The following is a 13,685-nucleotide window of genomic DNA, read 5'->3' as shown; positions in this document are numbered from 1 at the left end:
GCAGGGAATTAAATCAAGGGAGGATGGGAGCATAGAGGGAGGGGCGCGGGGGCGTTTAGCCACGGGTAGGCCTGAGGACAATGTGCATTTGGTGCCTCATTTCATGTGAACACTTGGCTTTGTGAAAGGGAGGAAAAGGCTCCATCTTGCAGTGAGGTCAAAGGCCAACACACATCTGAATGCTCATTTACCTCCCTGTTACCTTCCTGTTGACCTCTAGGTTTGTATCAGGGTAAGCCCTCTCCATAACTAATGACCATACATCATGCTTCTTATATATCATTTTTATATATATATACATATATATATATATACATACAGCTCCGGAAAAAAAAGACCACTGCACATTTTTCTTTCCTTTCCAAAAAGGTTGAAAAGGAAAGTTTTGAGTGAGGAACAGAAGAATTTGCAGTGGTCTCTTAATTTTAACACTTCTGTTTGTCACTCAAAACCTACCTTTTCGACTTTTTTGGAAAGGAAAGAAAAAGTTGCAGTGGTCTCTTAATTGTTTCCAGAGCTATATATATATATATACATGAATATACCAAGGTTTATGATGCTTCATTATGTCAGTTACAGATTTAAGCGCAGCCATTTTTATGCCAACTTAGTTAAGAGCAAATTTAAAAGTGTATTTTATAGAGATGTAACAGATATTGTGTCATAAATCACACACTTATGAATCTACTGTACTTTCACTTTGAAACAGCAGTCAAGCATCAAGCAGAAGAAGATCACATGAAACTGAAAGGAAAGAGGAAATAGTGGAATAGTATTATGTGACCTCTAGTCCTTCTCTGCCTTCAATTCTCTGGCCTTAGCCTCTCTGCTAGTAATGTATGTGACCAAAATAGTGCCCTATTGTCTTTACAGTGTATTCATTTAGAACTGGTTCTTATGGCTTAGGGAATAGCGCACGATTTGGGAAGCAACCTAGATTAGATAAATCAGGGTAGAAGCCGCAGAACATTTTTCCTCCCATTAATTGAGATTTAGTGCTTCTATTAACCACACGGTGTGTGTGAGTGTCTGATTATGTGAATGTGTGTGTGTGTGTAAAAGAGAGCAAGAGAAAGAATGTCTGTGTGAGAGTCAAGTATGCTACTCTGGAATAGGGATTAAAAGGCTAAGTAGAGTATTGAAGTCCTGTTAAGTGAAATCCACAAATTATTCTCTGAGTCCCATAATTGACCTATACTCACATAGACATGGCCCCCACTCTGCTCTGTGCATTTGAGATTATAGTGATTTTTTGTTTTTGTGGTTTGCTCTGTAGATTCAGATGAGAGACAAAATAATTGGTGAAGGTGGCATTTATGAGGAATAGATTTCAGAGAGGAGGGGAGAAAGTGTATTTATCCACCTTGTTGGCTCAGGGATTCAAACCACCAACCTTTCGGTTATTGTCTCAACACTCTCACCACTGGGTATTATGCCACACCTATGACACAGAGGCTGTGTCCCAAATGGCACGTTATTTCTTACAATGGGAAAGAGGATGACAGTTGACAATAAAGTTTGACCAACATTAACAAAGACCTGAACAGAACTCGAGAATTCAGTGTTCAACAGGCCAACATCCTTGTGTACTTAAATGATGTGTTATTCCAATTATTTATCATTCATATTTCAAATTTGATGGCAAAACATTGTGTATATTTGTGAACTCCAGAGCACATGTTCTTCTTTTGTCCTATAGATTGAACACTTAAACTCCTGCCAAATTGCATCATATTCAATTTTTGCCCATTACTTTAGTTAAGGAATTCCACAAACACTAAGTTCTTTCATTTTATTTCAGTGTTTCTTATACTGCAGTTCTTCATTTGTTTCTCTTCACATGCAAATCATTCTTGGTTTATGTTTAGTCTCCTCAACACACACACACATACACACCACACTCGCATCCAGTGGGCACAAATCATGATCAGATTTGCGATCAGATTTCCGTACTAAGAATGTAGTGACTGTAGGTCCACATCTTCAAGGGGATCCCTGAGGGGTCAGAGAGATGTGCTGTTCACTCTGCTGGAGCCCAGATTTACACCGTTATCTTTAATGTAAGACTGACAAAACAGAACAGCAAGTCAAACAAAGCGTGAAGCAGCAGGACTTAGTAATGTGATAGCAGACTACTGATGGAATCTAAAATGTCCTCTAAGAGAGAGTAGCTGTGATTGTGGCTACTCAACCGAAGAGCCAATAGCTACAAATGGTGAAAACCTAGTGTAAACACCTCAACTTCTGACTGACAAGTATATTGTGGTTAAGATGTAATGTATAGCTGGTTAATGGACATTAAGCAGGCATTTATATCACATTTGACTGAGTTTGGATCCACTGAACCTTACATAGCTTGCATCACACTACTGTTGCAAGCTGCGTAATGTTGTTTTCTCCTTGGGGTTTAAGGCCGGGTGTCTCTGTAAAAGCACTTTCTGACAACTGCTGTTGTAAAAAGGGCTTTATAAATACATTTGATTGATTGATTGATCACAAATGGTACCCTATTCCCAACAATGCAGAGGAAGGGTGCGATTTAGGACACAGGTTTACATTGACTGACTGGCCCCTGAAGAATGTTCTTTCGGAAAAGCCAGTGTAGGTCACGGAGAAGACACACTGAAATACCCAGCAACTTTCTATGTCTGACTGAGTCAGGAGAACTCCACAGTAGTAATACCAGACATGACTGATGCAGTAAACAAACGAGTCTTCAGTTCACCAGTTTTAACTAATAGGGCATTTTATGGCCATGGTGGCAAACCTTCATCACCCGCCCAAGCCTTGTCAATGTGTATCAGTATGATATACTGACACTTTGTTGGATGAGAAATGGCCGGTCACGAAAGCATACTAAAGAGGAAAGTAGAGATGAACTCCCTCTGGCTGAGTAGAGAAGACCTACTGCTTCTGGCTGAGAGGCTTCATCGCTGCAGTGTTTATGGATCTGCAAACTGATTGGGATCTCAGTATCTGAAACAAACAACTGTGGCTTGGAGACACTGATTCCCAGACTCATTCCATTTCTTCCATTCAAGTGTTTGCTTGACTCCTGTGTTTCTCAAGTTACATCGCATCCCATGTTTTGTTGAGTTGATGTTAAGTTATGAAAGAAGGGTTTTGGAGGAGGGCCTTCTCCCTTGGGTGGAAAATGGCCTCCAGAAACAACATTTCTCCATAAGAAAAATAAGCAGATTTTCTATGTGGCGAAGTCTCTGTCAGAGCAGCTTCATTTCACCAAATACCACCAGCAGTTTTCCAGTCCAGAGATGCTGTCTGTTTCTAATTGTGGTGCATGACAATGGAATCCTATTGCCTGGACTGCAAAATTCAATGTGTGCAAATTTGTACCGGTCCCAGTGACTTCTTGTCTCACAGCTTGCTATGGTGTTTTTTGATAACAAATGGGCATAAACCACAGGCTGTAGCTCCAAGGATGGCGTTTGTCTTCCCCCCAGTGCTAGGCGGTAGTTTTTTGTTGTTTTGCTAACACTACCAAAGCTGCATCCCAAACCTTGGACCTTACCACACCTCACGTTTCTTTCAATGTTGGTCCAGAAATGTGCAATGTGTTAGTTGGGTTTTACAGGGACGACTTGTGTTCTTCTGATCGTGAGAGGTCGACCTGGCTTGGCTCCACTCTTCTCCTGTGGATGCTCAGCTAGGACTGGCTCTGCCAGCAAGTACAGCAGAAAGGCACCTCACAGAATGTGACATGTTCTCAAGCCGTTCCTTCCCAGGGCCAAACTGAATCAGCCTCGGCCCTCATCTCATCTTGGCCCGGCCGAGGGCAAAACAAACAGGCAGACAACACCGCCGCAGCCAAATGCAACACACATAATATGCCAGGGCACGGAGGGACGTACGTGAGCATGCATGAGCGCGATCGAGTGTACCCACACACCAGTAAACGCACGAATAAACACACGCACACAAATAAACACACACACACAAATAAACACACGCACAAACACTCACCATCGCAGCCCACTGACCAAAGCAATTTGAAGAGGGAAAATCAACGGAATATGAGTGACCCCTGAGTCACGCATAAACATAAACATTGAGGATGTATGTATGGGAAATCCATACCCTGTCGAGGGAATGACTCAAACGCGCCTACAGCTGGCATAGTCTGGCCATATCCCAAATAGCATACTTGGCCCTTTCTGGTGCACTGCTTGAAACCTGGGGCAGATAGGACTCTAAACAAAAAGCAGTGCACTAGAAATAGAACGGGCGGATGGGGGAGGGCATTTGGGACGCGGACACATCGTGTCTGTCTCTCTCTTTTCAAGTAAGCAGCACTCCATCGTCACATGCAAATATGCATCAGAACAGGAGCCCTCTGCTCTGCGCCCCCACTGACAAAGCCCTGTCTGTATGGCCGTGACCGTTGCCCGAATGGCAGCCTGTTCACTAGGCAGCGCACTCCTTTGACTGGGGGCCTAATGTTTCTGAGGTGGTGCCCTTCATTCGGGAAAAGGGTGGCCTTCGGAACGCGGCCTGAGTCCCAAGCTCCAGCAGGGGCGTCCCGGCAGCCCTTCGTGACCGGGGTGAATTCAACGTTCACCAGCGGTGACGTTTGCCCGGTCGTTCATACGCGACACACAGACCACAATGAAGAAGCCTCTTTCCTCTCTCCCCTTTCCTCTCTCCTCTTTCCTCTATCCTCTTTCCTCTCTCCTCTTTCCTCTCTCCTCTCTCCTCTCTCCTCTCTCCTCTTTCCTCTCTCTTCTTTCCTCTCTCCTCTTTCCTCTCTCCTCTTTCTTCTCTCCTCTTTCCTCTTTCCTCTCTCTGTTGGCAGCTGGTGCGTTGACATTGGCAGGATGTAGCCCAGTGGCTTTAGACCGCTGTGTCCTGTCTTGGATGAATTCGGCGTGCATTGTGACCGGCACCATGGTCCTAGGGCTCTGGGTCAAAACGGGCGCCCTATGTAGGGGAACAGGGCCCGATTTGGGATTCAGACCATCCACAGGCTCTCTCCAGGACTGGCTGCTTGTAAAGCCCTCAGTGGGATTTGACCTGTTTTGTTTTTAAACACCTATGGTCAACTGTTGTGTGCAGAAAGCAACCATTTTGCTTCATAAAGGTTTTATCCAGCATTATTTCCTGGCTGGTTTGGATCCTGGATGCTGACTTGCTGAAAGCTGTGGTACACCTTGACTGAATACCATGAGCATGATGTCACATACCTTTTGTTGTTCTAAATGCGCTAGTAACCGGTTTACCACAGCTTAGTGTTGTACCCAGGTATTCCCTCAATGTGTTGTGCCTGAAAACAGCTTTTAGCTGCAGTATGTTGGCCAAACACCACACCCCTTCTAATCAAAACACCTTGAAAGTGGGAGGAAAGGAGAGGCCGGCAGGTAGCATAGCGGTTAGAGCATCAGCAACAAACAAAAGATAGCCAGGTCAAATACTCAGACAGCAGTGTCAAAAGAAATTTCCAGGGCTGTCCGTGAGCAAGTCAGTAAACCCGAATGGCTCCGAGCCAGATCAATGCCGTAATAGCGATTGACCTTCAGTCAACTTACCTGGTTGAATAAAATCACGGTTCACACTTAGACATGCGGTGCAGCAGATGATGACGCAGAGCGAGAGCTTTTCTCCACGGCCCGTCCTGGTCTCTCAGCAGTGATCACCTGCTTGATTTGCAGCAGCAGACAAAGGCTCCATTGAGACCAATGGATTCCGATGAGCCCTGGGTGAGCTTACGGAGTTCAAGCAAAGCAGGACTAAGTCCTGACACGTGCACACTAACATAAACGCATGTGCTCACTTATGCTGATGCACCTACGCTCATGCACATAGACACACACACACACACACACACACTCACCAACGTCTGGAGCGACTCACTCAACCTGCTCCTAAGGGACTCTACTAATCTCCCTGTCTGTCTGAAGGGCTTCACACCTGCCAGCGAAGCTCTGCCACACATTCACAGAGACTTAAATGCGCTTTTACATTTCCACATACACAACACATCATGTGAATTCCACGGGAATCCCTTTAGTCACTCTTCAATTTGTCGATTCAAGATTTTTGTCAACAAGCGTAGAGCAGAACAGCAGAACAGCTTGGATAATCATTTGGATGTCTCATCAGTTATATCTTTTAGCGTCTAGATAGCTTATGTACGTTTGCAGAACTTTGAATGAAACTGTCATCACTGAAATAAAACATCAAATTGTTGTTTTCCTAAATTGAGTTGCTGAATGACTTGATCAGTAGTTTATTGAGGACAATAGAGGGGAAGATGTAGGGCTGAGGCCTGTTGATGTAGGTTGAGGCCTGTTGATGTAGGTTGAGGCCTATTCATTCATATCATTTGTGCTCCTCCATTTTATTTCTATTGATGATTGTGTTTCTGCTTGCTGATGGAAAGTCGAAACAGTAAGCAGGCCAGCCCTTGTATGGAATTCGCTTGTGATGATAGTGATGAATGAATCAAGCACACAATGAGGTTATTTTCCATTGTTTTCCATCCCAAATGATATTGGTTTCGATGTGTATGATATTTTTTGGAGATTTACTAAAAAAGGTGAGTAATTTCCAATATTTCTGCACCTTTTGTGGACTTTTGTGGTGACTGCAAAGAAAATATATTTGTTTCTTCCTTATGATTAATATGTTTTTATTGTTGATGGTATAATATTGTTTTGATAAATGTATATTTATTTTATGAAAAGGTAGCTCGTTTTTTCTAAATGAATGTACTGTTTTGCTATATGCAACATAGTTCATCTTTAGAACACCAAGTTTCAAAGAAATGCTTGTCCGTTATTGAGAAAAAGAACTGTAATACTTCAAAGAGAGCCAAAGGCTAATTTGATAGTTGTACCATTCAAAAACACAGGCTAATAGCACCCTCTGCTGGAGATATTTTTTAAACGTTCTCGTGTATACTGCACCAAACGTTATAAATAACGACATTAGAAAAGCCCAACATGGATAAAGTGCGACATGTTGAATTCAGTTTCCTGATTTCAGCTGACCAGAGGAACTCCTCATACATTTAGAGCCAAAGCTCTAAATACTTAGGGTCCCTCACTGTCGCTGTCATCAGATGTGGAGCCCTCTCCGGGGTAGTCGTCGTTAAGGCGCTACCATTGTTTTTTTATATTCATTTTTGCCTTAAGCTCTGATCATGTTACTCAAAATGAAACTCAAATGAAATCATGCCTTGTAATACATTATTTATGTTTGACAGTGAACCCCCCTTTCTTTACTCAAATGGTCTGTCCTATATTCAGGCATCCCAACTCTCACGGAAGCTCCGGGAGTCTCTCCCATTTTAATAGCAAAGTATATACAATTTATATACAATGTCCCGGAAATATATATTTTTTTAGAGTGAGCAAGAGAGGACTGAATCTCTAATCGCATATTGCATACTACGCACTTCAAGTACGTACTTCACGGGTGATGGGCATACTGTTTAGTATATACAGTTGTGTTCTATAGTTTGCATACCCTTGGAGAATTGGTAATATACACTGAACAAAATTATAAACGCAACACTTTGGATTTTGCCCCCATTTATCATGAGCTGAACTCAAAGATCTAAGACTTTCTCTATGTACACAAAAGGCCTATTTCTCTCATGTTGTTCACAAATCTGTCTAAATCTGTGTTAGTGAGCACTTCTCCTTTGCCGAGATAATCCATCCACCTCACAGGTGTGGCATATTAGAGATGCTGATTTGACAGCAGGATTATTGCACAGGTCTGCCTTAGGCTGGCCACAATAAAAGGCCACTGTAAAATGTGCTGTTCCATCACACAGCACAATGCCACAAATGTTGCAAGTTTTGAGGGAGCGTGCAGTTGGCATGCTGACTGCAGGAATGTCCACCAGAACTGTTGAACGTGCATTGAATGTTAATTTCTCTACCATAAGCCGTCTCCAAAGGCGTTTCAGAGAATTTGGCAGTACATCCAACCGACCTCACAACCACAGATCACGTGTAACCACACCGGCCCAGGACCTCCACATCCAGCATCTTCACCTCCAAGATCGTCTGAGACCAGTCAGCTGCTGCAACAATCGGTTTGCATAACCAAAGAATTTCTGCACAAACTGGACCTGGAACATGCTGTGGTATACGCTGATCCAGAGCATCCCCATTCAAAGAAATCTTTTTAATTCTGTTGAAACAAATGCCATCACTGTTTCCTAATCAGCTGGGGATGTTGTCTGAATACATCAAACCTGGGTGATATTGTGACTGCATTCCATACACCCCCTTAAAAATGTATATGTTAGTGTGCAGGGTGTGCTATAAGTATATGTGTTGAGTGTTGCTTAAAATCAGGCTTGGCCTTTTCAAGCTGATAAAAAAATATCTGTATTTAACACTCTACTACATAAGAAGTGGTTTATAATTTCAGTCATTAAGTTGTTATTTGTGCCTTTCTGCTAAAGAAAAATCTTCACAGCTTGTTTTAAAACAGGTGTGAAGAATTGGCTAATTATTATCCAACGAATATAAAAAATATGTGTAAGGTCAGCATGTGAACAGTGTACTGATGATAGCCTGTACTAACAGTTCTTTACCAGGAGAGGGTGTAATCACTCTACAGGTAATCTCTATAATTTTTTTTCCTAGCTTGCCTTGGAAAACCTGTTGATTCATGTAATCCCATGCTGTATGTGAAGCTAGCATTTTTAGAGACTCTGAATTTGTAAAATAGTTGTAATATAACATTTTTAGCTTAAGGTGTTACGCTGCTATATTATTGTGCTGGGGGACATGAGGGATGTACTACTAACTTTTCTCAATTTCCTCCAATTTTAAATTTTAGAAGGAGATGAGGTCCTGGTCCACACCGGCGGATTACCTGGTTTGGGGGGACCGTTGCTGTTCCTGTCCTTGTCCACCTGGTCATACTTCTGACCTAGTCTAAAATTGAATATACTCTGGATTTAGCCAAGAGAAATTTATTTATTATTCCAATTGGACACTTAATATCTCACCCGGCACAGCCAGAAGAGGACTGGTCACCCCTCTGAGCCTGGGTCCTCTCTAGGTTTCTTCCTAAAATTCGACCTTCTTAGGGAGTTTTTCCTAGCCACTGAAATTCAACACTGCTGTTGTTTGTTCCCTGGGGTTTAAGGCCGGGTGTCTCTGTAAAGCACTTTGTGACAACTGCTGTTGTAAAAAGCGCTTTATAAATAAATTTTGATTTTTTGATTGATTGCTTAAAGATACAGACAGGTCTTCATTATGACTGTGGATTCAAGAATGAAAAGTACAATCCTTCAACATTTAATAACGCTTGTCCCCCTCAAATTAAATAATGCACAGCCTGCTGCCAACTTCATGTGGCCAAGCAGATGAAATAAACATACAAATAAAATGTTGTCTATAATATATATCCTATAAAATATGATGTTAGGCAAGAGCCGTGTTCATCTCAAAGGCTGAAGAACAAGGTCACTTCTAAATCAATTAATTAATTCAAACATATTGGCTGTAGGCAACGTAGCTTTTGTACAAACAAACACAATTCAAAGAAACACATTTCAAAGGGGCGAAAACTCATTGGAGTTTCTAAACCTTGGCACAATCTACCACAATTCGACCAGTGAGTAGTACACAAATCAAATTGTTTGCTTTGATGATTAGTACTTGCTGTTTCACTCAAGAACGATAAGAACACGTCCATGAACAAGCGTTGGAACACGTCCAACTAAGTCCACTATTTTTATTTATTTTAATGGCTGACCAAGAATACTGAATGTTCCAGACCAGCTTATCTAATCGTATACGTTACAATGTAGCATTTTATCATGCGAGAGGAAATTATTTGAGTTGCAGAAAATGTTGAGACAGAGTGACATCATCTCATTTTCCCGTAAATAGATATTTATCAGTGTTAATGTGACTCTTGTGAATGAACATTTACTATAAAGTAGTGCTTGGTTCATACTTGGTCGCATATCCTTTGCATACAATTATAACTTGAACTCATGGACATCACCAGACGCTTGGTTCTTTGGAAACACTCCTCCAGGCTTACATTGAAGCCATCAGTTCCAGACTATTTTTCTGCCTACTTGCCTTCATTCTTTTCTTCAGCATGTGAAAGGCATGCTAAAATGGATTTAGATCATGTGATTGACTTGGTCAGTGAACTATTTGGCCCTTTCAGCCTTTCAGCTTGCTAGCTTTGGCCGTGTGTTTGGGGCCATTGTCTTGTCGCGTGACGGAGCGCCGTCTAATGGGTTTAGAAGCATTCGGCTGTATGTGAGCAGACAAGGTGTTTCTGTTCAAGCCATAATATTACCCCAACCATGAAAATATCCTTCAAATTAAAGCTGACAGTCTGAACTGTCTCAACCCCATAGTCATTCTATAACATCTAATCCGAAGTGCTGGAGGACAGATAACACCTGTCTAGATTACTTTGGAGTTCACCATAGGTCCTAAATGTCTATATGAAATCAGCTAAATGATCACAACACCACCTCCACCATATTCAACGGATGTAAGCAGACAAGCCCCGTTTGAATAGTGTATTTTTCCCATAAGACCAAATCCCGCCACACCGGGATTAACATCTACTGTGGTGTGGCTTGGAAACGGTACAGATTATGAAGAAAAACCTGTCAGCAAGCTGCACGGTGATTCAATTCTTAATGTCTATGTCTGAAACTGATAGTACTTTACTCATGAAAAGGGGTGGGGGGGTGGGGGGGGGCTACAGCACCCCAACATCCCTGCCACAATCCTCCTGTATGACGTACCATGAAACACTGAGTATCCGGACACCCCAGAAACACACAATGCCCAACAAACATACACAACCGCTCCTTACGTCCTCCTCTCCCTTCACTCAAAACTCCCTGCAACAAACAGTCTTACTCATACTCTCCCCTGAGGACTTATTGATAACCAGTGGCACAAAATGGGCTGCAGAGTGTCGCTGTGCTGTCTGGAGGTGCAGTCATACACTTAGTCACCAAAATGAGTTAACAAGTTTTACAATTATCTATTTCTATCTCTCTCTCACTCCCCTCTCATTCTCTCCCTAACAGGCTAACAAGGCTGTGGTTAGAAGCTGTTATGAAGGGGGGTAGCCTTTGGGTGAAAGGGGTTGCCTCAGACATATTGTACTTGGAAATGAACTGCTGTCACTGTAATCTTCAACTCAGACTCTTGGAAAGCCATATATGGTCACAGAATACCCTGCTCTATACCCTGCTCTATCAAGCCTACCCACTGTTACCATGACGCCAATCACACTACGCAAGAGAGGCGACATTGTGGATCATTATCTTGAGGAATTGATGCTATCTAGGAACCATACACAAAACCATGCGAATACAGAAACCCACTAGTTGTTTAAAGTAACAGAAACATCGAGACATGGTTGATGAACGGATAGATACCCTTCTCCGGTAGAGGTTGGGAAAGATAACTTTAAATTGCATGCAAACTGATAGTGGAATGTTTGTCATAAGGATTTTTTTTTTTCGATTATTACGAATCGGAAAAATTCACAGAGAGGAAGATAAAGGACCAAAAAAAGACAATAACGAAGTTCCCATCCCAATCCCCTTTACTTACTTCAAGTGAAATAGACCCCAGCCAACTACAAAACAAAATAGCTAATCACTTAATAAATTGTTGAACAAAAAGCAGAAAAAAGCCCACAAAGAAACACATGGATAGGAAGCACTCACATTAAGATAAGCAATCACAGTTCACATTGTAAAGGTCTTGTTTCAGACATGTGAACTTTCTTATAGACATCAATGCTTCTACGGTAGTTTTGCTCTGCAAGGCATTGCATTAGTATGGGGCATGATAGGTAAAAGTAGTCCTTCCTAATTTAGAGTAGGCCCCCTGTGTCTCTAGCCAGTCTTGTGTGTGCATTTGTTTGGATCTGTTTTTGATTCTTATTATTTTATCCACTTAAACGTCGCCCAGCCCGAACTGGTTTGGCAAAGCAGACAAGGCTGTTTGCATAAGCAGAAAAGGGAAACATCTTGAAAGCTACCTTCCTTTAGGACATATACATGACCTTAGGCGTAAAAGCTGCATGGAGGCGCAAAGACACTTTGGCATTGCCCATATTTAATTTAGCAAAGGCCTGCACTAAGAGTAATTGGGTCTTTCAGGCGAGGATAATCCACAACCTGTAATAGTTCAAAAGAAGTCGAACAGAGTTCATCCGGAACCAGTGCCAATTGAAACATGACCATGGTGTTGCGCTGTCAAATCCCACGTGACATAGAGAGTTGGCAGGATTTTTTGAAAATGACCGTCTATGCTCAAGCTGTCCACAGCTCAGTGACCTTGTCTTTCATGATCAAAGTTAGAGTGTGTTGGTCCCATTATAGGGTTCTGGAGTCAGGTTTTGAACCCCACAACATAATTCACTGAGATGTTCACTGAAATTCAATTCAATTTGTATTCCCCTGCCACGTTTGCTGTTGAGATCATAGGCTGATTCAATAATCGTGCTGAGTTAACAAGCTTTACAATAAGAAACCAGCAATACTCGGCCCTCATTCAGGGGGGTTGCGGTTGGTGGGTGTCTCTTTGGTTGTTGCCTGGCAATGTGGGTGGATTGATTTCCTACATGTTGGGCCCTGTCCGGATATCTCTTCTTTCTATTTGTCTCCCTCTTGCTCTGCATCACTCTCATTCATTTCTCATCAAGGGACACCCTCTGTGGGTTTGGAGGTAGATATGTTTCTTATCTGAGATAGACAGGAACTTCCTTTATACACACACATTATACAGTTCACCACACTTGATCAAGACCAATACGGCTCTGATTAGACAGTTCCGAGGGTGACATTTGGAATGACCTGTGTGGGGTGAAGGCTGAAGGTTGAACTGGGTTGTAAATAAATTGGTACCACTGCAGTACGAGTTCTTTGCATGTCAGGCAATCCTACAGCCATACATGGTCACAGTGTTACTCATAGCCGACGTCACAGAATACCCTATTACAACGGGACCCGCCCACGCACTGCTACCATGACGCCAGATACACCAGGTTAAGAGAGAAACATGAATTAACCTCTGATGCTTTCCAGGAAATATTCTTACCCAAAACTGTCAGAATAGTATAGCTGCAAAATATCATTGTATTGTAAATAATACGTTAACTGTCAAAGCAATTGGAAATAAAAAATGGACAAATTATTTATTATGGAGTTTAATGTTTTCTGAGCTGGCTGTTTTTAAGGACTTCTGTTGAAATTCTTATGAATCAGAAACATATTCACAGAAAGGGGCTTGACCAATGAAGAAAGACAGGAAGACAATTCTAACTTCCCCTTCTGCAATTCTCTACTCTAATCACTTTACACACTGAACAAGAATATGAAAGCAACATCTTGTACTGGTTTCATGTTTCAGGAGTTAAAATAGAAACATTCTAGCTATCAAATGTTGTGCACATCCATGTTAGTGAGCATTTCTCCTTGCCAAGATAATCCATCTGACAGGTGTGGCATATCAAGAAGCTGATTAAACAGCATGAACATTAAACTGGGGCACCTTGTGCAGGGGACCATAAAATGCCACTCTAAAATGTGAAATTTGACACAATATGGACAGGCCAGTCTCCCAACTGCAGAGCATGTGTAACCACGCCAGAATGTCACCTCACTGGACACATACTGCATCCTGGCCTGTTTCAAGTCCTCCTTCCCA

This window comes from Esox lucius, chromosome 21 (assembly GCF_011004845.1).
Source record: "Esox lucius isolate fEsoLuc1 chromosome 21, fEsoLuc1.pri, whole genome shotgun sequence".
Taxonomy (NCBI): Eukaryota; Metazoa; Chordata; class Actinopteri; order Esociformes; family Esocidae; genus Esox; species Esox lucius.
The sequence above is the reverse complement of the archived record's forward strand: the minus strand, read 5'-3'. Positions refer to the sequence as shown.